The sequence below is a fragment of the Calypte anna genome, chromosome 2, assembly GCF_003957555.1.
Source record: "Calypte anna isolate BGI_N300 chromosome 2, bCalAnn1_v1.p, whole genome shotgun sequence".
Lineage (NCBI taxonomy): Eukaryota > Metazoa > Chordata > Aves > Apodiformes > Trochilidae > Calypte > Calypte anna.
The window spans coordinates 30,326,232-30,351,867 of NC_044245.1; the positions used below are offsets into that span (position 1 = coordinate 30,326,232).

At 38.9% G+C, this 25,636-nt stretch overlaps 1 protein-coding gene across 4 annotated transcripts in view; it reads left to right on the forward strand.

Moving 5' to 3' along the window:
- Positions 1 to 414: 414 nt before the first annotated feature.
- The window catches only part of HDAC9 (histone deacetylase 9), a 453,995-nt gene continuing 428,773 nt past the window's right edge, over positions 415 to 25,636 (forward strand). For 3 of the 4 annotated variants that reach the window (XM_030444747.1, XM_030444749.1, XM_030444750.1), the window contains exon 1: positions 415 to 582. The gene's annotated coding sequence lies outside the window, so the exon portion shown is untranslated. Of the gene's footprint in view, positions 583 to 1,116; positions 1,249 to 25,636 lie in introns of those variants that run through there. The other variant, XM_030444746.1, reaches the window with a different exon arrangement.

The following is a 25,636-nucleotide window of genomic DNA, read 5'->3' on the forward strand; positions in this document are numbered from 1 at the left end:
CGGACACCGCTGTATCCCTCAGGGGGCTGCGCCCTGGGAACCGTCACTGCGACGGCAGCGCTGCCCGACCTCGCCTGCCCCGGGCATCCGGTCCCGGGCAACGGCACTTTCGTACCCTAAACGCCTCCCGGGGAGTCTCCCTGCCCTGCCGCCCGCTCCCCTGGGCTCTGTCCCCTCCCCTCGGCTCTGTCCCCTCCGCGGGGCGCCCCAGCCCGGCCCGCTCGGCCCCCAGCGGCCGCGGCGGGGATCGCGGCGTCAGCCCGGCAGCCTTCCCCCGCCGCCCCCCCGCCGAGCCGAGCGGCTATTTTTAGTAAATCCTCCTCGCGTCGCCACGGGCGGCGATCGCAGCGCGCAGCCCCTCGCCAGCTGCCGCCGCCCCGCCCCGCACGGCACAGGCTCGCCCCGCCGCCGGCACAGCCGCCCGCCGGCGCGATGGCCACCTAATCCCCACGGCAGCCGCCGCCGCAACTTTTCCTCCCCGCTCCTCTTCTTCCCCCCGTCGCTCCGGTGGAAGATGGCAGTTGGGGGAAGGACTGGAAGTTGCAGCCCGCGAGCGAAGAGATAAGGCGGAGGCGCGGGAAGGTGAGTGGCACCGGCCGGCTGCCGCTCCGCTCCGCTCTGCCCGGCGCTGCCGGCAGCGAGCGCGGAGCCGTGGGGGCTCTCCGATCCCGCCGCTCGGCCCTTACCCGTGGCGCGCCGGGGTGGATTTTTTTGGGACCTTTGGGAAGGTTTCAGGAAGTTGGGCCGTGTCAGGGCGGGTAAGGTGGCTGTCTGTGGGCGGTGGCTGTCCCCCGGCAAGTTTTGTTTCGCGGGTGCGTAAGTGGAAGAAGAGTTTCCCGTGCGTCTGTCCTGCCTGGCGTGTGTGTGCTTCACCTGGTCCGTCAGGGGGGGTCCCTCTGCGACCCCCTCCTCCCGTGGCTCCGTGTCGTGGGGTTTTGCTGCCACGGCAGCTCGGGGGCTGTCTGGAGCCTCGGCGGGCTCCCCACGCTGGGCCGGGTAGAGGGGAGCTGGGGGAGGGCGTCGGGGGGAGCCGCCCCGTCGGGGGCCGAACAGGTGGGCGGGCGGCGGGGACCTCCCCTTGGGCACCGCTACCGGAGCGGTGTCAGAGCTGCCTGGGTGGCCCAAGGCAGGTGCGGATGCATCCCGTCCCTGCCGCCTGCCCAGAGTTCAGTGCAGTTTTATTGTCGGTGGCAAAGCGGTGCGTACATTCCGGCGAGGCGATGTGGAGGTTCGCTGGGCACCGGGCAGGTAGTTTCCGATAACAGTACAGTTGTTCTGACTTACCTAAAATGTCTGAATTTTGTTGTAGAGTGGAATATAATTGCAGTCGGTAAGCATTCGTGATTATCACTTACAGAAAATAATCAGGTATTGTAGTTCTCAAAACGTGTATTCATCTTTGGAAAATTCACAGGCAGCCCAGGGCAGTTTGTGTTTTTTTTTAAGTGCACTGAGGAGGTTTGAAAACAGTTAAACTACGTTTAAAGGGCGAGAAATGTTTAAAACAATCTCAATGATGCGAAATAGTGAAGTGAATGGTGACCTTCTGACATATGAAAATGCATGAATGTTTCTTTTTTGATGCAAAAGCTTTTGAGAATTTGTGTCAGGAACAGCACTGAAGAAGGATGGACACAGAAACTATGGAATTTTAAACATATTTGTCTTCCAGCCTTGTCAGCTTTAGTTGCTTGGCATTTTGTTTCCTGTGACAGGAGAATAGTTTTGTGACAGTTATTCAGGATTTAATTTGCAAGCTCATAAAGGCCTGGAAGCTCTGCTGAGAAGTCATGAACAAAAAAAGGAAGGTATTTCAGATTAAGATTTTTCAAATGCTGTCTGCTGTCTTCCTTCTCTCATCTCCTTACTCATGGCCCTACTCCCCAGCAGTTTCCATAGATCTACTGAAGATATTTTAAATGATCTTTTATTCAGTATTTCTACATTTTCTCTCCTGTCCAATGCATTCCTGTATCAGTGGCCCCAGCCCACATATATTTTGTACCCAGAACGCCTACTTTGTTTAGAGAGAACTGCAGGCTTGTTCTCTGCTATAATACTGGAGCGGTCTTGGAAGGCAGTTCTGTGACTCCATACAGTGAAGTTTCACAGTGATTTGTATAACATAGATAGGTCTCAACTATTTATGATGACTTTCCACCATCAATGATGCAAATAATACACTATTTAATACCCTTTTTCATGACAATGGCAAAAATAAGATACAAAATATTGGGAAAAAAATATGACCCCTAAGGAGAGCTGCAATCAGTCATATTTACCCAGCACTTATGCCACCTTCTTCATACAAGTATTGAAATAGCTATGTTTTGTATGAAAATGCTTTTGTCAATTCAGAATTCTGATAGAGTATACTTCTTGGTGACTAAGCTGATAAAAATGCAGCACCAGTTAGTTTAGATTATCCAAAATACTGTTCTCAGTGTCAGACTCCTTTGTATTTTGGTATCAAAGTCCATGTGAATGGGTAATACAAATATTTTTAACCTGACATTAAAATGCCAGTTTTGAAAGCAGCACTGTTTGCTTTTCCATTAACCTGCTTTTCCACAGCTGAAGAGCAGTCTGCAGGATGAAACAGGAATAGTAGTTGTGTATCTTCTGTTTACAACTGTCTTCCTGTACCCAGAGTAATTTAAAAACAAAAGTGAAATTGTTTTCACTACTGAAAGTCCCAATACATGCTGAATTTGATGCAGTTGTGTATATTAGAATTTTTCGAGAAAAAAACCAACAAGATAATACTGTGATCAAATGGGATATATATTAAATTTCTTAGTAGAAAGTAACATTCATGTGGTGAGCTGTCCCTGGCTGAATGCCAAGAACCCACCAAAGCTGCTCTTCCATGGTCCTCAACTGGACCGGGGAGAGAAAATACAACAACAGGCTCATGAGTTGAGATAAGGACAAAGGAGAGATCACTCACCAATTACTCTGTTGGGCAAAACAGGCTCAGCTTTGACAAATTAATTCAATTTATTACCAGTCAAATCAGAGTAGGATAATGAGTAATAAAACTTAGAACAGCTTTCCCCCACCCCTCCTTTCTTCCTGGGCTTAACTCCCAGTTTCTTTTCCTTCTTCACTGTCTGTGGTGCAGGGGGATGGGGAATGGGGGTTGTGGTCAGTTCATTGGATGTTGTCACTGCTGCTCCTTCCTCCACAGGACTTCTCATACTCTTCCCTGCTCTGCTTCTCTGGGGTGCAGTTCAGGAACAAACTGGTCCAGTGTGGGTCCCCAGTGGGGTCAAAAGTCCTGCCAGCAAGCCAGCTCCAGCATGGGCTCCTCTCTCCACAGGTCCTGCCAGGAGTCTGTTCCACTGTGGGTTTCCCATGTGGTGACAGCTTCTTCTGGGCATCCCCCTGCTCCCATGTGGGGTGTAGGTGACTGCCTGCTTCATCATGGTCTTCACCACAGGCTGGAGGGGAATCTCTGCTCTCGTACCTGGAGCACCTCCTCCCCATCCTTCTTCACTGACCTTGATGTCTGCAGAGTTGTTTCTCTCACATCCTCTCTACTGTCTATAATTTTCAGTTGATCATCTCACTACCTGAGATATTCCTGTAGAAGGCGCTGTCAAAAATGTGATTTTCATACTGAAAATATTGATGAAATTCATGTTTGCCCATCATAAAAATTATATGAATCCTCGTAGGAATTGCCATGAATACTGAGGGTAACTAAATGTGGTTGGAATAGTTCCTTAGTATTCATCTAATATGTAGCAGGAGAACGGAAGTTTTGAAAACAGATCCTGTTCTGTATATATACTCAACTATAACCAATGAAAAATGGCAAAAAAAGTTACAATATGGCCTGGTCATATCAAAAATAGTAAATTAAGTACATATTTACCAAACTGCATGTACTGTTGTCAATTTATATTTGTTACTACTCAGACTAGCTAGCTGAAAGCTATCTTGGGTATGTGTATATAAACTGCAAAAGACAATACTTCTGGTTTACAGTGTAGTCATAGGTTAATTGTGTAGCTGAGAGAGTTTCTCACACCAAAACGTAAGATTGATTTTATGGTAAAAGGTATTTGTCACGCTTCAAAATTTCAGTAATGTTTTCCAGAGATATAAGCTTTTTTTTTTCAGAGAAAGTTGTATTGCTGAATTACTAAGGTTAGATTGTTTACTGAAACTGATATGTGATGTGGTATTTTAGAGCTAGCATTACTTGGGCAAATCACCTTTCATTTGCTCCTTTTGGTTTTGAGTTTTTAGGTTAGAATGAGTATATATGACCAAAGAACTTATCCTTTATTTGATATAACTTACTTGGAATGAGTGCATTTTATTGTGAACCTCAGCACATGCCAGGTAAGACTGTACTGGTGTTGGCTTTATTATAATAAACTTTATAATACAAAATTTATTACATTCCTCATGCATGTGTGCATTGCTTGCTTGAAGGTGGGTGATTTGTGCTGAGCACATTCAGCTGTTGAGCTGAATGTAGGAAAGAAAGCTGAGTGAAACCTTTTTGAGGTGCTGGTTTTCATATTCAGTACATACTGGTGTTTTATGAAGATCTTTAAATCTTAGTAAATGCAGATGTCTTACACGAAGTGTCTTAGAAGAGTGTAAAGTATCTATATTTATTGTATGCTGTCACACACACCTTGTGTCCCATTCCATCTGGCTTGTGCTCTTTTTGCCTTCAAAAAAGGAAGAAGTTAGACTCCTGGTATGAAAATATTATTAAATTTAATTATCTTGCAGTCATTTGGAACAAAAGAGCTTTGAGCTTCCCTTTGGAAAATGAAGTTAGTAAGTGCTTTTTTTGTGTGTGTGAAAAAGTGAAGAAGTTTTCATTAGGAAATAGTGAAAAAGATACAGGATTAATGTGACAAATGGGTGTGTGACTCTAGGTTTTTACTGCATTTCAGTGAGATACATATGACTTGAGCAGCATTAACCTATTAGTATTGTAAGACTTCTTTTAGGACTGTTTAAGAGCTGATCAGATCTTCTTTTTCCTTGTGCATATCACTGGTATGGTTTGAGATTTTGAAGAAAATGCAGATTTCAAAAGAAGGTGACAGGAATGGGAGTCTTCTGCACAATTCGCTGAGAACACTGATAGTAACAGTGTTAGAATCTTGGTTGAAATGGTAAAGGATTTTACTTAACTATGAGGAGTTTTGCCATTGACTGTAATGAGGTCAGGATTCCACCTTTGCATCTGAAATTTTCACTTCCTGATGGATTTCTTTGTGTCAGAAGAGAGAGAGAGATGATTACAAGGATGGCTCCTGAAACCCCTGTTCAAGGTTCAGATCTACTGAAGTTGGGGGAAAATTGTAATAGTAATTTCTTTCCCAGCCTGGAGCAGAAATGGCATAGAGCATGGAACTTGGGATAGCAGTTCGGCAGCAGCGAAGCGGCTCTTCATGCTCATTGAGTCATTAGGGCAGCCCAGAGAGGCTGATAGAATTTAGACAGATGCTCAGAGCCAGTGGAGGAGCTACAGAAGTGTACCAGAAGCAATCCTTGATGATTCATCTTTTTTACTTTTGATCAATTGCCTCTGTATAATTCTAGTGGGTTTTAGCACATGCTCTAGGTATGTTTTCCTTGCATCAACATACCTGTGTACTTCTGTCCCCTTCACCACTAGTTTTCCTCAGTGATGCCTGAATATAAGTTTGTAGCTTCTTCAGTATATTCTGATTACATGCAAACAGAGCTTGCTGGAATGTGTAGGATTTTTTTTATTTTTAGGTGTCTGGCAAATAAAATCCTTTTTATCTAATCCACAATGTAGCAACAGCACCTCTTCCACAATTTTACTCCAGTTTATATGGAAAATCTGTATACACTGCATGTGAGAATTATGGAAATACTGATTGAATTTTTAGTGTCACTTCTGACCCAGCTTCTCATTAGTTTATGCTCAAGAGTGTTTATCTGTACTTCTGGAGAGAGCTGCTGGGATGTTTATCCTCTGCAAAGTCTGTGCATCATTTCTCCTCATTCCTTTGATTTCTGGTAAGTGTTTGTACCACTGGCTCTTTTTAAGAGGAGACTGGTCTGGGAGAGAGAACAGAAGGCACAATTGGGAGTCTGTCTCTTTCAGGTCATGTTTGGACCATAACTTAGTTTTTGTGCATGTAAGTGTCAGAAAGATGAGAATACAGTTCAGTATAGATAATGAAGCAAACTGATAAATTCAGTGCTGTCTTAAGAAAAAAAGATACATATTCTTTGCAGTGATTTCAGGTTAAGTGCTTCAGGAGAGAGGGTGAAAAAGCATATTTTAAGGCCAAGGAAATATAATCAAAACTAATGAAAAGCTAGATTTAAAAAATGTTTTAAATGCTCTTTGCTTACTCTCACAGAGGTTGATTTTCTCTCTTGAAATTGATTAGCCATGTGATACGTGAACTGAAGTATTTTCTTAAAGTGTCTATGATTGCTTCTTTTTCAGGTCCCTATTGTTGTTGTGTAGTTACAGTGATTTTATATTACTCTCAGTTGTGTGAAAAAGAGCACTATATTGCTTCTGGCTCCAGATATGTTAAAACCAAGATAGTGAAAAGACTGAAATCTGTCATTTATGGTATATATTTATATTCTAAATCAAATTGGAGCCGCACAAATTTCCAAAGATAGAGTTAGGGTTTAATGTATTTAGCTTAGCTTGTTTTTTTTCCTATTTTTTCCTATTTTGTTTGTTTGTTTGTTTTTTAAGCTTTGCATTGCAAAGGGATATGGATTATGTGCTAAGCATACACAAATCAGAGTAAAGGCAATGAACTTATCTTCATCCTTAAAGCAGTTACAGAACATTAGTACAATGATCCATCAGATTTTCATGTACAGATTCTTATTATCTTATCTACAAACTTTTCCCACTAATATTGCTCCATCAGCTAGGCAAAGGAATTGTACTGATGTTAACAAAGCTGATATTACTGACACATGTCAAGCTAAATAAAATGAGAATCTGACTTGCATCAGGTTAAAAATGTGTTAGCTACTTATTTGATCTAATTGTTCTGAATTAAATCTAATTGCATTTTGCAATCAAATCCTCAGAATTTTAATAGTAATTGGAATCTCATACTTGAGGTTATTCTTAAAAACCTGAAGCATAATGTTAATTTTGTGGAACTTTCTCTGTAAAATTAAAGTTTCTGGAAAAGCTAAGCAGTGTTTAAAGAAAATTGCCCATTTAGGTCAGGAAGCTTTTGTCAGAAACTACTAATGAAGACAGAGGATTAATGGCAATAATCAATGTATAATTCTAGGTTTTTCACCTTTTGTATCATGTATTAAAATACTTTATTATGTAACACACAATTACCATAGTTTAATATTTTATTATGAAAAGAGGGTCCTACTAATATTTGTTTTGAAAGATTAATGCTTTATCTGAATTCTCTTAAGTTTATCCTGGTATAGAATAGTGTTGGCTGTGGCATTACTAGAACTATGAATGTAGATACAATTTTTATGTAGAAGACAGGTGAAAAAATAATTTCCTCTGAATCAGGAATTCATACAGTTCTAACCATTATTCAGTTGATTAGTTGTTTAAAGTCAAAGTAAGGCTCTGTGTATGGGCAGTAAGCATTGATGCTACATGGGAAATGGTACTTGACATCTTATGTTTCATTCTGCATTCATCTTTAGAAATGTATTGATTAGACACTAAGAATAATGTTACCAAAAGAAATAAAGGGAAGTTTAACAGAGGGAAAAATACTTTTTAAAAAAATCAGAAATTGATGGCAAAGCTCTGTGTTTTAGTAACTGCAAGGTTTACTCAGTCCTGTGGTTCCCATTTTCTGCTAGTAATAAATTTGAATTCTGTAGTTTCAGTTTATATTGATTTTTCTTTTGCAGTGCATCAGAAAATTAATAGAAGCTATATTACTGCATTTCTGCACTAAGAGGAGAATAAGTAACTTTCATTCTAAGAATTGCACTTGAGAGTAAAGCCAGTAAAATCTTAATGATTTAAATGGTTCTGAATATTTCTGGGAAGCAGATGGAGGGTTTGGGTAAGGGCTGACACAGGCAATTAGATTTGACAAGATCATATTGTCTGATGACAACTAGAAAATACTCTCAGCCAATGAATGTTGCTGACAGAAAAGTACCACCTGGGAGCAATAGGAAGTTAATATGTAATCAAAGACATCTTCATCTTCCTCCTGCCTCTAACCTCAGGCTGGAAGCTTCAAGAAAAGGTCACTACTGTACTGTTCTCCTTGGCATGGTATCTTGGATTTTTTCCAGAGTCTCATTTTTTCTTTATCTCACTTGATCAAGAGTCATAACAAGGGTCATATCAACACCTTATATATCATGGAAGAAAAACAACCCTTTCGTCTAACTGTAAGATACATAATGAGTCAGATAAATATTGAAAGAGCTAACAGTCTTACAGTGAAACAAAGAAATAATAATAAAAAAAATCAACACTTTAAAATATTAATATCCATATTCCTGTTGTGCTATAAATGTATAGAACGTACAGAGTTGAATAATTTATGCCTGAATAGGCAGTAGCTTCAAATAATAACACCATCTGATTGTTTCTTGATTTTTTTGAAGGTTCACTCTATTTTGGCGATGAGTTTCCGATTAGAAGGAATCATCTTTCTTGTCCCAGTGGAAATAAACTGATTTAATAATATAAAAAAAAATTCACTATTGAGTGCCTAACTTCTGGAATGGAAAAGCATCAACAGAAGAGCCCTCCATTCTCTGTAATGTTGTAAAATTTGCCATTATGTTATAGAATCAGGTGCATTTTGTCTGCTTTCTCATTACTCAGACACAGAAGGTAATTACAGCTTTGTGTATAATCACTGGAGACAATTTGGAATTATTTGAATAACTGAAATGATGAAGCTGAAGGAAAAAGTGCACTTTCAACACCTGTTTTTTTTAGAATACTGAGCTATGAGGAAACTGGCCTCACCTATGACTGAAGGATCTAAACTATACATCCCTCTTTACAATAAGGTTAAATGCAGTCAATTTCTATCCGGCATGTCAGTAGCAAAGGAGGACATTTTCTATGAGATTCACACAGAAAGAATGTTTATTTCTTTATAATCTTATTCAAGTAATGTTAACCTTCTAATTACAGTGTCCATAAATAGTATTTAGATGAAGTAGAATGTTGTGACTATGTCTAAGCATGAAGAGTTTCATCCATGACAGCTCATGATGGCTGGAATTCATCTTGTACAGAGAAACAGTAGATGCCTATGAATCTGTATTTAGCTGTGGTGAAATTGCTCTTGATTATAGGACTAATTTCCCTGTGTGTACAACTTTATATCCTCTAGATGCTCAGGCCTGCATCCCAAGCCATCCCATCTCTGTAGGCTCATCAGGATGTCTAAGCATTCTTAATCATACAAGGTGCTGGCAATATTGTCCAGCTGTTCAGTTAATTTTCTGATTGTTTTTCTTCAGCAGTTCTGACTACTGCTCTGTCACTTGCACCATATCCCATCGAGAAGGCAATATCCAGCAATATTGCAAGGTCCTTTCTCCAGCCCATTGCAGACTACCTGGTTGGAAGTGTGGTGAGGGGAAGCATCTTATCCAGGCAAACTGTCTGGCTGGTGTATTGGCCTTGTGACTGTGTAGTCATAAGCGATCACAGTGGTATTATCTATCCACACTAAATGGCACGCACTGAGCCAATAGTGAAACATTCTGTGCTGGTACAAGAATTTCTTAAACATGATGGTGTCTCCTCCTGTGAGGGAGAATATTTTCTTGCCCTATATATTTCCCCACAGCTTTTTCCCAGTCTATATGGCATCTTGAGTCCCAGTCTGTCACGCAGCTTTAAGCAGAAAGCCTTTTACTACTCATCAGCAGCCACCGTGGACCAAGTCTTATCCTACTTTTTTCCCTCTTTCTGGTCTGAGCAACAGAGAATTTTGGATTATAAGCCTTGTAGTGACTTAAAATTAAGAAGGACAACTTGTTGTTGGAAGAGAAGTAAATAGAAGAGCTCATCTTTTTGTGGGACAATTCCCACCATGCTCGGCATCCAAATCATAGAAACCCTCTTGGTAATGAGTGGATTCTTCAAAGTCAGAAGGCATGCAGCAGCCACCATTCAGCTCTCTTCTTCTTGTCCAGCCCTCATGAACTCCAGCTGCAGGCCAAAAGAATGTCTGCATTTAGCCAGCCTTTGACAGTAGTAAGGAGGTGGTGACCAAAGCAGCATAGGCTTAACAGACTGAAAACAGCAAAGCTTGAGCAGCATGCCACTGTTGTTCAGTTGCGATTAATAGCTCACAGCACACAACTGTGTACAAGTAAAGCAGAAAACTTGTAGGCAATAGAGAGGCTTGAGTGTCTTCTCAAGTGTTTTCAGCACTTGGTGCTCTAAGCCTAGCTAGAGATGTCAGTGGAGTATGAGTAAGCAAGCTGAGTGTGAGCTCTGATCATGAACAGTCAGCAGGTTTTGGCCAGATCCTGCCCATGTTACCTGTTCAAAACCATCTCAGGTTTACTATTTATCCCTCAAGTCTCTGGTTCTCTAAATCAGTAGCTTCCCACATGATTCTGATCCTTTGCATGCTCTTGACCAGGAGAATAAGTCTTAAATAATGTGTTTAAGATACAGGTGAGTGAGCAGGTGTCTGGAGACAGTAGTTGTGATCTTTGGGTTTGCAGGATGTGAAATGCATCCTGGATAGGGAAGCTAGAGAAAAAAAAATGGTTTAAAGAGCCGAGGCTGTGGGTTTGAGACTCAGAGCTTCACCCTAACGGTGATGAGCTCTAGTGGCACAACCAAGTCAGTGCGGTGCTGAGAAAAGAAGCTAATCTCTCTGCAGGTGTGCTCAGGAATGAGCCAAGCCTGTGCTTCAAGACTCACCTTTTATTGGCCCCCTAATCCTGCTCATGCGCAGTTAGGGCCTGCCTTAATTAGGCACAGGTGGGCTTAACACAAGCTCATGCCCACTACCTGGCAATTAGTGGCACCTGGTTGCCTCATTTCACTACATTAAAGCAACGTGGTAATGCTTTATGATTGTTTTGTTTGTTTCTAGATTGAACTGAATGATAAGTGGCTTGAGACACTTTTCATTCAAGTCCCTTCCTTTAGACTGGACTCGACACTTGAAACTAGTAATTGTGTGCTCTGGTTATGTCAGTGGTGCTTCACTTGATGATCTATTCCAGTCATTCCCTGGAGAGAGCTGACATAGCAATGCTAGAAGTAGGACAGCTGTGTTTGGTCTGAAATCAAGCCTGGAGATTCTGCTGTGTAACAAGTTTTCCTGTTTTGCTTTTCTTAAGTAAGGTGCCTACTGAGCCACAGGCAGGAAATTCCAGTAGAGAAAAAGAGTGATAGAGAGACTCCCAGATGGGAGACTGGGAGTGTCTAGAGCTCTAGTCAAGAGGTTACAGTGGTGCTTCTGGTTAGGGCTTTGTTGCCTGCCTTGCATGGTGGAGTTTCAAGTCCTTGTTTCCTTCATATCAGCAGTTGGTGGATGATTGTATGTAAAAACTCATGTCTTTTCCTCCTGTCAGATATGGGTGGTAAGATAAATCTGAATTCCTCTGATTCTGGGGCCTGACAAGTGGGTAGGATGTATATAGTTTATGTATATGTATATAGCCTATCTCATCTGGTTTTCTCTTCTGCTGAATCAGATTAAGTTACCTTTACGTGTATCTAGCCTAGAACTTCACTTTTATTTTGGCCTGATGAGTGGGAAGGGGCAGTTCTGACTTCTGGTGTCGGTTTCCATGTTCTTACTGCTTGGTCAGGTAGTCTGGCAGATACCTAAAAGAGCATTTGTCCTTAAGGCAGAACCTGTATCTTTATCCTTGAACTTCGTTTCTGTCCAACTGCAAAATTAGTATATGTAGATGCAAACTTAATCTAGTTTTTCCTCAGTAGTTTAGGGGAAGTCAGTGAGATCCAGGAAACTTGTCTGAGGGGTCTGAGGGTTTGTTTCTAGGTTATGCCTTTTGTATGGATTTGGGAGAAGGTCCTGAGTCAAGAAGGGTTGTCTAGAGATAGATTCTTCTGACACTTGACTGAAGGTGCCTCTAGGATACATTACCAGGGTAGACGGCAGCCTCTGGCTGTTGGCAAGGGACAGATGTTGCACAAAGCTCAGTGCTTGCATTTGCTAGATATTGTTTGTACATTTTTAAACCAACTTTGAATGTTTCCTTCTCATGGAGCACCTGGCATTATTCATGGTCCTGACTGAAATTTTACTGGAAGCACAGTTATACATCCACATGGGGCCTTCCCAGGGTGGTCACATTGCTCCTAGACCTCCCCATGGCTATGTAATCGGCTTTTAAAACTGGCATGGGTGACAGCCCAAAGCTTTTTGGATTTCGGTCAGACTTACATGTCTACATCACTTAAGACTTAAAAGTAATTCATGGTTTTTCTTCACTGTTTTCACAGCATCATAAGGGAAAATCTATCTACAGTTGCTATGAAATTAACAATAAACATACAACCTGGTGAAAAAAGAAAAAGAAATGGTTCCTTACCTCTTTCCTCAAAGTGAGGAAATTTTCTGGATAAATGCTTTTTCAAAAATACAACTTTATCTTTCAAATTGCTCTTTCAAACCACCTGTTTCAGAAATCTTTCTGTCCAAATTTATTTCTCCTACCCACTATGTTATTCCTTGAATGTCTTGTAGAAGCACTCCTGCTGTGGTCACTTTTCCCTAGAGTACTTTCCATGGCATTTTGTCTTTATGTCACAGTTGTACATCTGATGAGACTGTTGCACCAACTGGAATTACTTTTTCAGTCTTCATGGCTTAAATTCTAAGAGTGTTTTTACTTTCTCTCCGTGTGCTTCTGTGAACCATGAAGATCTTTTGTCTTAGAATTCTTAAACACAGTATTTTCTGTAGCAATGTTTAGATACCTGCAATTTTGAATATTGCACTTTTTACACTTGATTTATTTCACAGGGCTTTCAGCGGGACTTCTTGCTTTCTAAAATACATGTCATACCCTTTTAAAATCAAATTGATGTAATTGTAGTAAAGTAAACGTAAAACCTTACTCAGCAAAGCCACTTCTGCAAAATAAAAATTTTCAGCTGCTATTTATGAAAACACATGGTGTGATATTTTATGAAAAGCATTAAATACATTACTAAAATACATGCAGGCAATATTATTGAATACAGGATATTGGTACATGCATACAGTACATATAGAACCTAGTTTCCTGTGTATAAAATTTATTTTCACATTTGTTTTAAATACTGACTAGCACAGGGGAAAGGTGTCACACAGCTAGCACCAACAAATGGGGTGTGGTACACCAGTCATAGTCAGTAACTAACTTTTATAAATAAACCTATACAGTGACTTGGTGTTATTAGTAACATGTGTGTCTGTGGAATCTCGTCTTATACTTTCAAGTTTGTTCTTTTGAAATTTTGATTTCATAATTTAGAACTTGATCCTGTAAAGCATACACTGAAGTACTCTTAAGTGAAACCAAGGACTGATGCTTCTTAAAGTATCTGTGATGTATACTAGACTTCAGTGCTCTAGCACTGTAGCACTGTACCTGCCTAAATTTAAAGATGCTTATCATGTTGGTTTTGATCTTTTCCTATCTGTTTGGTTATAGTAGTATTCTTTGAATTTGCTCAGTGATTTATTTATTTTTTTAATGTAGAGAGGTTAAATACGTTTTCTCTAATAACTTGGTACAAAACTAAGGTTTTAGCTCAAAGTAAAGATTGCACAGATTGAGAATGTTATCTCTGTTTTCAATTCACAAAGACATTTTGAACAAAACAGTGATGACACATTAGCTAGGCAGCAAAGCCCTGAGATTAATTTGTGAGTTTCAGTTTTATGCCTTTTCTCTTATGCCTTTTCTTTGAGTTTTAGTGATGAGTATGACTCATGAGATGAAGGAATCCTTTGGCATTCTTGTATTTCTTGTGTGTTCAGTGGACGTGCTGTCATTAATGAAAAAAACATAGGTGCGGAAAGGCAAATCATAGAATATGGTGACATCAGTGGGTAATGTTGAAAATAAAGGATTTTTAAAAATCAGAATAATTAGATTGATGGGAGGAACTGAGGAGCAAATCTAAACAGGACTAATCTTTGTTATATTATTAGCAAATGAAAATAAGAATATAAACAGATATCTGAGAAGAAATTGCAGAAATATACACATTTACTCCTATGCCATACATAGATTGACATAGGTTGATGTAGGTATCCAGGCACAATATTATCTTGATCTAAGCTGATTAGAGAAGCCCAGGTTGAAAGTGGTGGTGGATGGACACCTGGGACAGGGAACCAGTGGGATGCATATTATCTGGGAGTAGGAATGTGCCAGGAAAGAACGGAATTAAAGAAAGTTATAAAGCTTGATCTGAGGAACAGATATTGAAAAAATAAACTAAGAACTAAAGTTGTGTAAATAAAGATGTTTATTTGCAAGGTCGTAGCTGAGGCTTTGTAATGAGATCAGAGAAAAGATTAAGATATGAGGAAATCTGTAAATTACCACCACAGGACTGGTGGTTATACTGTAGATGATCAAATCAAAGTGATGAGAGGGAGTATCTGAGTAGGATGATGACTTGTATAGGAGAAGGGCTGAGCTGGTGGTATGCAGGTTGGGGGCTGTTTTTAAAAAATTAATCTAAAATACTAATATGAAAGTTTTTGAGAGATAGGTTAATTTTTTCCTGAATTATATTTGAAGAACGTCCTGCTGTATGTTGTTGTGGGAATGTCAAGCTGTGATGTGCTGGAAGAATCTGGTTTAAGTGTCAAGACTAAGTATAGGTGCTTAGTGAGAGAGTTACTTTAATCCAAGATGGGAAGTGTACAGGAACTACTGAACTTGGAGTTGTTACCAGTTCAAAATATCTCTTAGATCAAAAGACTGCCTTTTAGCCTTGTGTGTGTTGGAAATAATCTATTACAATGTAGGACCTGATGTAGATCCTTCTGGTGTGTTGGCAGCTTGAATTTTCTTCTGTTTTGTGTTTTTTTTAATCTCTTGTTTTTAATCACAGTGTTAACTTGTAAGTTTCTGTGCTTAATAGAATCCTGATTAGGTCTTTAAAGATGTTGAAAGTAACAGTCTCAGGTTTATTCTGCTTTCTGGATATATCCTTCAAGGATTCATTATTAACCTATTCAGATTACTTCTAACAGTCTGTTTACAAACTTTGTTTTTTAAGTGCCAGCAAGATCTAATTGCATTTAGGCATGGGTTTGGGTTGGCTTTTTTTTTTTTCTGTTAAGTCTACATCAGTTCCTTTTTTGGTGTTGTTAGCCAGTGTGTTTTAGATATTAGACTTATTCTTTGTTTTCTAATGTAACACGGATATGTCAGCAATTAATTTATAATATAGTGTAATTAAATAAAAGCCTTGCTTTTTTTTTTTCTATGATCTTTCTGTCTTTTTTTTTTTTTTTTTTTTTTTTTTTGGTGAACAGAAAGATGTGCCTAACTTTAAGTTCATTATTAATTTCACTGACTGTTTTTTGGGTTACTTGGAACAAAGTTTGCCCTTCTTAGATCAGGTCTTTAAATTGTACAAAGAACATATAACATATCGTATTAGTTATATGTCTGACAGATCATTTTGAGAATTGAGAGCTGTACCTTTAAATGCCTCTCTTTAACTGAGGCTTTTCAGTGGCAGGGGAACAGTAGTAATATATATTCTTCATCAAAATAACACAGCTTCTGTAGTCTGTAATGCATTTTCTTTGGCAGATGTCTGCATTTAATTGTGACTTCCATGCCTGAAAGTAGGTAACAAAAGCTTCTCCATTCTTCTGAGGAAAAGGTATCTGTCTCACTGATGGTATTAGATATTCCTGACCTGAAAAAGATACTGTATTTTTCTTTTTTAAGCCTATAATTTTTCCTTCTGAATTTCTTACCTAATTCTCTTGCTATATGAAGTGCATCATGAAAAAACATTTCTAGTGAGCTGTCAGTATCTGTTACTTTTCTCTACCCTAGTGAGTCATAAGACTAGCAAAAGTTCAGTAATAGAGAGAACTTTTTTGTATGCATGTGAAGATCTTTTATTTTTTTAAAGGTAAGTATAAAAAAGTATGAAACTTTGAAAGAGATGATAGATACTACTTTTTCTTTATTGTTCAGAGCTTGATTCATGTCAATAAGTATTCGTTAAGAAACTGAAGTCTTAGAACATTGGAACATTGCCATTGATTTCAACAGGATCAAATTTTTTATTGCAATAATGCATATTTTCTACTTCCACTGAAAATAAAGTGGAGAGGTTTGCAGTCTTGCTCTGTAGAAACATCAAAAAGGTACATGAAATTGTGGGTTCTTTGATTTGCCTACTGCATGAGTTGCCTTGCATGTCTAATTTTTTTTCCTGTGTTCCCCTACCCCCAGCTGATGCTGTCATATTTCAATTTATTTATGAATGGAAATTCTGAATTTCTGAGCACCACTGTAACTTTTAGTTACTGCTTCTTTTCCTTGTCTTTTTATTATAATAATTGACTATTTTAGCTGAAGGCATATCTTGGGAATAAAGCTGAGTTTCTTAGATTGTCTTCTGGCAGTGCAGCACATTCTCTTAATCTTCTCCATGTCCTCTTCTGTCTTGTTCTTTTTCTCAGATTTGGGCTTATTTTTTCTTGACTGGTGGTAACTGGATCTTTTTACCTGCCTCTAGGAAAGTTGTTTTCTTCTTAGTTACCCTGAAACAAAAAAAGAGATATTGAAAATGTAGCATGCTAACTTTATAAGTCTTTGTCAATGATAGCACAGGAGATGCATTTTTTTTACCTTTTTAGGCAAATTAAAAACAAAAAAAATCTTTGTGAAGTCATGAAACTGAACAGCTTAAAGGGTCTAATGAAATACATGTGTAGTTGCAGTATCTGTAGAACTATATCTTAACCCTCAAAAGTCAAAATATGTTAACTTATATCAGCATAGTTTCAGTTTAATGCTAACTCTATTATTAATGGAGTTCCTTTGTAGTAGTTTTAAAATTCTATAAATGGCTGATAAGGCTTTTCTTCACACTGGTAGCTGTCATCAATATTAAACCTCACACCGGCATCTGTAACAGCTTCAAATCAGAAGTCATCTGAGACAGTCAAAGACACAAAACATCAACTGTTTCAAAGACAGAAACATCAACTAGTCTTTCTTTTAGCATTCTCAAAAAAAAAAAAAAAAAAAAAAAAGAAAGAACATGGAATCATGGAATGGTTTTTCTTTAGGCAACCTGTTGCAGTGTCTCATCATCATTTAAAATTTTCCTTCTTATGTCCAGTCTAAACCTACCCTCTTTAGGTTTAAAACCATTGCCCCTTGTTCTGTCACTACTGGTCTTGTTAAAAAGCCTCTTGTGTTTCTTATAAGTCTCACTTTTACATTGAAGGGCTGCAGTATGAGCTCTCTTTACTTATTTGTACAGGATATTATCAGTTGTATGAAACCAGTTCTTCCTTTTACAAGGAAGTCAGGTTGTGGACTATTGTTGAAATAGCTGAATACTGAATAACTCTTTCTGAGGGCAAATAAAAGTAACTTTTCTTATATTGTTTTCAGTTGCTAGCTACATAATTTAGATTAATAAAACTTGTGAGTGACATGTTAATTGGAAAAATCTGTAATGAAAAATCCTGCATTTTGCTTCTTAGTCTTACCCAGCCTTTAGCTAGAGTCGAGTTCCCTTAAAAGAATGCTTATGCCACATTTGCCTGTCTGTTGCTTTTTGAGCCTGAAATGACTTAAGATTTGGCTCCCCTGGAATCTGAGTGGGTTTTGAAAGGAGGTAACGTCACTACACTCATTTCTTGGGAGACCTCATCCACTTTTACACAGGCTATTTTAGCCACAGGTTTATGGTTAGGGATGTTTATGTTCATGAGGAAAGCAGCTTCCACCAGTTGTGGGACAGTGTAATTGTTCTATAATTACTAGTTGTAAGCTCAAATTGTATATTACAAGTGAAGCATCGTTGAAGTTGAACAAAGGATTTTCTCATCGGTAATGTCTGTGCCTTTATTTAAGGTGTCTGTATCTTTATTAAATAGTTTTAATTATTTAGTAATTAATTAGGTTAGTCATTTTCCACTACAAAGCATGTGGGGTTTTTTGCTGTTCTGCCTGCTTTCAAATTTTGTGTTTGCTTTTATTTTGCTGAAACTCTGTTTAGACTGATTTAACCATGAAGTTGTTTGTCTGTCCTAAAGTCAAGAGGAATTTGATTGCCATACTATTAAAGTTTAAAAATAAAAGAAAAAATGAAAGAAAATATAGTAGTACTAAATATACTAAATAATAAAAAAAACCCCAGCTGTGTACACTGGAAAATGTTTCAGTGTGATGTTTTTTTAGCAGTCTGTGGTATGGCATGCGTAGTATCATTGAACATAGTGATGCAAGTTCCACTGAAACTTGTTCCTAGTTGAATTTGCAGTCTGGTTGGTGTTCTAACAAAATGATAGGAGTTAGGTGCCTGCCAGGAGGAGTCTGCAGCAGGAAATCTGCAGCTGGATGAGCTGCCATGGACTGCAGACAGGTTGTTGGGGCCCTGCCAGTAAAAATAACATAAAATCTATTTCTGTTTGTGCATCTGGATTTACTTGCTGTAAGAGCTTGGCGGTAAATCCAAACCTAGCACTATAATTTTAATTATTTTCTCTTATGCTGCTTGCTTGTTGTGAGAAAAAAAATCTAGGACTGTTTTCATTAGCTCCTCTTTTTCTACAGAAATATGGTTACCAAAGTGATTTATGCTTAGATGGCAGGTGACTGTATTTGTATACATATGTAATTTTTATATGGAAATTTTTTATTTCTATTGATTTAAAATCTGAATTTTCCTAAAAGCAGACTGTTAAATTCTGTGTTGAGTATCTTGAAAACATCTGAACACCCTTTCCTTTCTGGTGTACTCACAAGCCCTGTGTTTGTGCTTTTGTCCTTACTCCATTTTGTAGAGATTGTACCAATAAATATTGTAGGAACTGCAATTTGTAACTCTGGTTTTGGATTTTTTCTTTTTTTTCTTTTTTTTTTTTTTTTTTCCTTTTTTTCTTTCTTTTGGAAAATTCATCATGCTGAAAGTTATGTAGAAAAGTTGCTTGTCATTCATATTGCTTCCCACTCAGAAGCGTGCTGGAAACTTCTGTTCCACCTACCCAGTTTATTGTGTCCCTTCCTGCCTAATTTGTCTGTGCTCTTTTTTTTTTTTTTTTTTTTTTGAGACCCGAAGGCTTAAGAAATGTCCTATTCTGGTTGATATTTTCTGGTTGATATTAGCTTTGTTTATATGTTTGATTTGTGATAGTTTAATGTAGAATTCCTTCTGCAACCTGAAAATCTTTCTTCAAAGGTGACATATTTCCCTTCGGTTTCCAATTGCGATGGCCTCTTCAGGTTGTGGATCATTGCATTAGATAGTTAGATGGGCATTAGAGAGGGATGAATACACTGTTTGTTTGGTTGGGTTTTTTTTAGTGTAAGAAAAAGTTTTTGCTAGTCTTATACCTATTTTAGGGACAACAGCAGGAGGAATACAGTCTCACTGAATCATAAAATGAATTCGGTGACTCTCTCCGACTGGTTGGCAACTGGTTGATACCTGTTTCCTCCTACAGAATAACAGAGAAAAAAAAACCCCAAAGCACCAAACATTCTTTCATGCCTGAGCACTCTGAAGTTCATCTACTTAACAAACTGTGTGTCACCAACATCTGTCTTCAAAGATCCAGTCTCTTGCATGGAAATTCAGGTTGCTGATTATGAAAGAATAGGGAGGCAAAAAGCAAGCTTTTAATGCATTTAAACAACATCTTTATACTTGTTTTTATAATGTGGGTTACAGTGTTCTGCAGTGGTCCTTCTGAAGTGTTTGCTAAAACCATTGAGTTAATTAAAATTGTGTTCATCCAGTCAGGGTTGCTTCTCTAAATGAGATTGAGTGTTGATTCATCTTTAGCCCTGCTTCTGCTTGTTGTGCTTTTGTTTTCACCTGGGGCAAGTGGGATTTTATTGCATGTTCCTAGGCATGTTGTCATGGGGTTTTTTGTGTGTGTTTTCTTTTCACCACTCCCCCCCTCGCCCAAGTTTTCCTGGAGCTTGATGGTTTTGGCTGTGATTTTTCTTGAGGTCTTGAGTATATTAAATCTGCAATTCAAAACTGAATTCTTGTGTTGAAAGAAGAAGCTCAAATGGTTGAAACTGAAATGTTTGTGCATGTGAAATCTTTCAAATTAGAATTCTTGCTACTTGTCTAAGAAGAAAGGAAATGGAGACACTTGAAGTCACTATTATTTTTTTATTTATGTAATTAGATACAAAAATACATGAATACAGAATTCATTCTATTAAATGGGGAGATTTACCTGTAGCTTATTGCTAGATAAAACTTTTAAACCTTTTTCTTGGAGCTGGCATCTGAGTTGATATTTATATCTAGAATGTACAGGTGTGTAACCTTCCTTGTTATTAAGTTAATGTACAAAAATATACATTAAAAATAGTTGCAAGTGTATGTATGTATGTATGTATATCCATAGTACCTGATGGGGACAAAACAAGCCAGTTGAATTGATGTATGTTGGGTCTGTTTATGTTTTGATTATTATTTTTTTTTACTCAATCCTGAGGCACTGAGGGAGAGCGAAAAAACCTAGGTGAGAATGTTCTATGGCGGTTTTTTTTTTTCTCCCAGTCCTGCACAAGACTTACTTTTCATGACCTTTTTGAATGTTGTAACCTTTTCCCATTATTTTGCCTAGTGCTATTGCTAAATGACAACACACACTTGTAGCAGAGGTTAGAATTTTCTCTTAAGTTCTGCTGTATGAATTAAATTTATTAGTCTCTTGTATTGTGGCTGACAAGTTCCTGTATGAAGCATGTGTAACAATACTAAGTTATGAATTATCAAAGATTAAGTTTTTGTTTGGTTTTTTTTCCTCCCCCAAAACCCATTGATGAAATCACAGAAATATAACTGCACATTAAAATTACTCTCAGAGTTGTACCTGCAATCTGGTTTAACTGCCTGATACAAGAAAGTGTTTTCTTGGTATGTACTCAATTGCTGAAGATGTCAAACATCCATGTATTATTTAGTCCCTGCTTAACCACACTCCTTACATGTCAGTTTTAATCCTAAACTTGTTTTTTAAACTGTGAAGGCAAGTAAAGCTCTAACTGTAAAGAAAGCCATCAGCATAGAACATTCAATGCAAATGTTCTTAAAAGCATCAGTTTTACTGAAAGTTTTGGGTTTTGCAATACAAGTGCTGCAAAATTTCTTACTTGTCAAAAAATGCAAATAACTGCTTAAACAATTAAGATTAGGTTCTTTTAGACCTGAAAAGCCAGAATTGAACCCTTGTATATGTAAAAGGGAGTACTGAAAAAATTTCTTTACATGTTGATAAAATCCAATGACAGAAAATATAATTTTTTTAATGTTAGGTTTATATACAAATCTTCACTGATAAGTTCTCTGGCCATCTTGTGCTTACCATGAGGTAAATTTGGCTGGAAGTTTTTTTCAGTGAATGGAAAAATACTTAGCTGTTAATTCAGCAACAAAAGGTGAAGGATTCTTGATAGTAAAAGCAAAAAACTCCTTTTGCAGCTAAGCAGATACACTCAGTTTTCTATCACAGATTTAAATGGAAAACTTTGATTCATCTCAGCTACTTTTTAATGAAATAACATTGGACAACATCTCAAGTAATGTATTACAGCTATACATAATACCACGTTGAGGTTGCCTCCACTTCCCAGCAAACTTGCTAAAAATTTTTATGTACCTTTGATGTTGATTGTCTTGTTACTCTGACGTTATCACTATAAAAATATTTCTTGGCTTAAAAAGGTCTGTTGGCATTCATCATTGTGCTTGTGCCTCTACTAACCCTGTTGTCCGCCCTCTGTCTGGTTTGCTGGCACAGGTTCCAAGTTCCAGACTCCATTATGCTTTACAGAAACCCAGGATAGTCTTGTTCTTGCCTGGGACCTCTGCATGCTACATAATGGAAGCAGCCCACTGCTTTCTGTAGGTTATCACAATGGTTTTTAGCTTGTGTTACACCCTTTTGTAGGTGCTTCTTTATATTCTTGGAACTCTTGGCCTACAATGAAGTTGTCATGAGTTTGCAGTTTGCATGTACTTTGCTCCTGTTTAACATCTTTATTGATGATTTGGATGAGGGGATAGAGTGCAGTCTCAGTTTGCAGATGACACTAAGCTGGGTGGAAGTGTTGATCTGCCTGAGAGTAGGGAGGCTCTGCAGAGGGATCTGGACAGCCTTGATAGGTAGGCCAAGGCCAATAGTATGAGTTTCAATAAGGCCAAATGTCTGATACTGCACTTTGGCCACAGCCACCCCCACCAGCACTACAGGCTTAGGGAGGAGTAGCTGGAGAGCTGCCTGGCAGAGAAGGATCTGGGGGTGTTGACTGACAGCCAGCAGTGTGCCCAGGTGGCCGAGAAACCAACATCATCCTGGCCTGTATCAGGAACAGTGTGACCAGCAGGACCTTTTGATTTTGCCCTTGTACTCAACCTTGGTGAGGCCACACCTTGAGCACCACAGATAAGACATCAAGGTGCAGAGAAAGGCAACCAAGCTGATTAGGGGTCTGGAAACAGGTCTTATGAGGATATGCTGAGTGAACTGGGGCTGTTCAGCCTGAAGAGGAGGAGGCTGAGGGGAGACCTTATTGCTCTCTACAGCTCCCTGAAAGGAGGTTGTGCTGAGGCAGCTGTTGGCATCTTCTCAGTAGTGACCAGTGGACAAGAGGCAATGGGTTCAAGTTGTGCCAGGGGAGGTTCAGATTAGAAATTAGGAAAAATTTCTTCACTGAAAGAGTGGTGAAGCATTGGAACCGTTTGCCCAGGAAGGTGGTGGAGTCGCTTTCCCTGGGCGTATTAAAAAAATAGGCAGATGGGGCTTAGTGATAAACGTGGTGTAGGACTGAAAGTTGGACTCAATGATCCTGAATATCCTTTCCAACCACGATGATTTGATGATTCTAATTACACTGAGAATAATTTTTGGTAGGTCCAAAAAATTTTTTGTAGAGTCTGAGGAACTTTATATATGAAGCTGCTCTTTTATTTTTTTTTCCTTTTAACTCAGCCCTCACAAACCCTCATGCTTCCTTTAAGAGCTGAGAAGGAAAGCAAGACTGATTCTTTCAGAGGGCAATTTCGAACCCAAGTCAGCTGTCTGAGATTCCCTTTGGAGGCTTTCTCTTCTAGATAAGTAGTCTCTTCCTGTAGAGTCTGTCTGAGACAGAGAGACTCCCATAGGGTGGCTAATAATTCTTGTTTCATGAGATGCATTCTGTTATTCTAAGTATGATGTTTCAGAAATGCAAAAGTGCATTTCTGTATCAAGCTTTGATGTTCTGATCTGTTATAATTACAGAGTTGACCCACTGTGAATATTCAGATGCTGTGCATCTTGGATTAAATTTGAAACATAATAAACAAGTTGTTATACTGCCCATTTCCTGAAGAGAGAGTAAATAACAGTTAGAGGAAAACTGTGTCACTACCTGAAGTTGTACATTGATAGTTGTAGGTTAGTTACATACTGCAGCAAGGCTCAACAGCACCTAAAATATGATTCAGTTTAAGAAAAAAGAAGGGGGAGTGATTGAGAGAAATTTAGTTTTCAAATCATATAAACCCAAATATAAACCAAACCACTGTGGACTCTCTTATAGCCTCAGAGGGTTTCAGAAGTGCTCTATTTACTGTCTGTTTTTTGTTATTTTGAAAGTTTGTTACTAGTTTTAGTGCCCTGTTTGGGTTAACTGAGCCCATGGGAAAAGTTGTATTTTAATGACATGAATGGTAAAAGCTTACATGTTTACTTTCTCCTTCTTGTGTAAGACCACTTACTAAGAATGTGTGTTGGAGTGTTTTGTTTTATTAATTTATTCTGTATGTGTGCACATATAGAATAAACAGCCCCTTCCTTCCTTCCTTCCTTCCTTCCTTCCTTCCTTCCTTCCTTCCTTCCTTCCTTCCTTCCTTCCTTCCTTCCTTCCTTCCTTCCTTCCTTCCTTCCTTCCTTCCTTCCTTCCTTCCTTCCTTCCTCCTTCCTTCCTTCCTTCCTTCCTTCCTTCCTTCCTTCCTTCCTTCCTTCCTTCCTTCCTTCCTTCCTTCCTTCCTTCCTTCCTTCCTTCCTTCCTTCCTTCCTTCCTTCCTTCCTTCCTTCCTTCCTTCCTTCCTTCCTTCCTTCCTTCCTTCCTCCCTTCCTCTTCCTTCCTTCCTTCCTTCCTTCCTTCCTTCCTTCCTTCCTTCCTTCCTTCCTTCCTTCCTTCCTTCCTTCCTTCCTTCCTTCCTTCCTTCCTTCCTTCCTTCCTTCCTTCCTTCCTTCCTTCCTTCCTTCCTTCCTTCCTTCCTTCCTTCCTTCCTTCCTTCCTTCCATCATTTTCATGGATTAAAATTAAATTTAATCTCATTCCTCTTTAGAGAAAAGGGTGTTCTTGGACAGACAGCAGGCAGAAATAACATTATGCTCTTCTGGTTTTAACAGGGTTGTTTCCTTTTACATAAGTCAAAAGGCATTTTGTCTAGTTTGGTTTTTTTTTTTGTTTAGTTTTTAAATTCTCAGTGATTGAATTATTGATGATAATTAGTACTCCTGCTGTCCTTTAAGTTTGCCTTTGCTCTCCACATAAGCTGACTTAAAATTTTTCAAAGGCAAACTTAAGTGTGTGATACATAGCATTTCTAAATTAGTTGCTTGAGTTCTCTCTGAGGCTTCGTTCCTACAAGCCTGCATAATTAGTTTTGTCAGTGCTGAGCAAGAGAGGCAGAATAAGAGCAATTTACAAGTGGAGATTTTCTTCAGGACATCTGGGTCTCTGTAATTTCTTGTAGTGGCTTACTTTGTCTGGCTTTTTGAAAAATATAAGACACAAATGCTTTTTGTCTGGTTGAAGTTTCTCTGTGCCTTTTTGTGGAAGGACCCAATTTCATATTACCTCTAATTGCTGTTCTTCATCTGTTTTGGAGCTGCTCACCAGAACAGCTGAAGCTTGGGTTTGAATGAGACAGACAGAGTAGACTGATTAAGGCCACTTGGTTTCTGAGTTTCTCCAAGGGTGGAGACTACACAGCCACCCTGAGGCAACCTGTTCCAGTGAAAAAGAGTTTTGTTTATTTATTTCTTTCCTTTTGTTTGACCGGATTTCTTCAGGTCCCTACTGGTAGTTTATTTCTTTGCTAGTCACCAAACTTAGGTTTAGAAGAATCATTAGGGCTTTGAGAAGCATTAACTTTTGATACGTCCATCCCTCTCTTCATCAGGCTTTGAGAAGAATCTGAGAAGTCAATTATGCTTTTCCTGGCTCCAGCAGGATCCATTGGCAGGACTCTGGAAATGCAGGAGACAGCTTGTCCTCTCTTTACGTGCCTGTATATGTTGACTGGTGATACAGGCTTAGCTGTAGTTATGTTTTACACTGTTGCAAGTGGCAGAAGCGATGGAAGACAAATTTAGCTTCAGTGGCCAAATGTTGTGATTCATTTTTCCCTGTTTCTTTTTGTTTCCAAAAATACAAAATTATTTGAGAATTTCTTTTTGTT